Genomic DNA, 1,751 nt, shown 5'->3' with positions numbered 1-1,751 from the left:
CTGTGCGACAGTAAGGTTGTAAAGGGATTGCAGGAACTCATTAACAGATGCGCTGGGACCATGCCAAGAGAACTGCGCGTAGTCCAGAAGATTAGAAAGCATACGATGAGGACGGGAAGAGAAATGACGCTAACCGCACAGATTGGAGAATATGAGATGGACCAAGTAATTCCAGACCTAGGATTTGACATGAACATTTTACCGAAGCAGACATGGGAGAGCCCTACGGTGCAATGGTATCTTATCCAATTGTGAATGATGAACCAGCAAAAGATAATACCTATGGGGAGGTTGCAGGGAATCACCATAGATATTGAAGGAGCGAGCATGCTAGCATGGTTTCAAGTGATAGAGATTGTTGATGACAACAATCCATACCCCGCGCTCTTTGGAATTGATTGGGCCACTGACATGAACGGGGTGATTAATCTGAAGAAGCGCAATATGATTTTTGAGAAGAAGTCTTTGCGCATAGTTATACCCTTGGACTTTACTAAGGGATCGTGCTATACCGAGTTGGTGCATGACTATGAAAGCAATGATGATTTGGACTACATCTGCAAGAGAACAATGCGAGAGCAAGACTGGGTAAGTCCCACCACGGACGGACAGATCTCATGGGAGTGCAAAAGCTTCTGTACATCGGATTCTGATGAGAAGATAGAGCGATGGCAGAACTGGTTACATGAGGTAACGACGCTGAATTGTAATATGATGACAAGATCGTTGCGCTGCGTATCGACATAAGTGAGGGATCTGCCTACTTATGATGGGTTAAGTGAGGTAGATACTTTCCTAGACAAGTTTGAAAGGGAGGTGCCAGAAAAGCAATGTTTCTAGGCTTTGAGGTGGGTACTGCATGCTACGCCCGCGAGGTGGTGGGGAACGCACTAAGGAAGCTTTGAGGATTGGCGCGAATGTAGGAGAATGATGCACATGCATTTTAGGAAAACTAAGATGCGACTAACCGATAAATACAATGGACAGGATGGTCCGCGCGCGCATCTGTCCATGTGGGTATAGGCATATGGTAAACAACCTGCGCGGATGCACATGAACTTTGTGTTGGGGAATACGATCAATAAGCATGTGTTGGGGGGGCAATTGCACGAACAGTGCCTCAAGTTGGAACAATAGAGTGTGGAAAGAACGGGTGTGCAAAATGTTACCCACACAGAAGCATTTAACGAAGTGTGCGAAGCACTGAACAAGGTATGTAATGCGCAACGAAGTGATTGGGCCCTGCACGTACCAACAATTTTATGGGCTTATAGGAAAACGTGCAAGAAACTAATGGGACAGACGCCTTCTAGGTTGGACTATGGAGCAAAAACTGTAATGTCGATGGAGTATATATGACTAGTTCACGCATAGCAGCGCTTATGGATAAGATCGTTTGTGGAGCCTTGGAAGAAGGGATCACGCCGCTAGACGAAGAAGAACGCTTGGGACTTGATGAAGAGATACAACAAGGTAATCCTAGGCTCTAAGAACTCATGAATGAAAGAGCTCGGTTAAGGGAGAAAAGCGCTATGGTGGAAGCAGTCAAGAAGCTTGAGGAAGGAATAAAGAAGGATTTTCTTGATAAGGAAACAATGGCGATAAAACAAGATGAGCACGATTACGTTGACGAATTTAGGGACTACCACCGAGAGTTGATCGGTGAGATGCCTTGGATTGGGTTGTATATTACTAGAAGGATCACCGATGGTGGCGCGGTACAGTGGGTAAAGTTAAATGGAGAACCTTTC

Source organism: Pinus tabuliformis, chromosome 8, assembly GCF_031772625.1.
Source record: "Pinus tabuliformis cultivar Carrire ecotype Pingquan chromosome 8, CPIR1, whole genome shotgun sequence".
NCBI lineage: Eukaryota > Viridiplantae > Streptophyta > Pinopsida > Pinales > Pinaceae > Pinus > Pinus tabuliformis.
The sequence above is the reverse complement of the archived record's forward strand: the minus strand, read 5'-3'. Positions refer to the sequence as shown.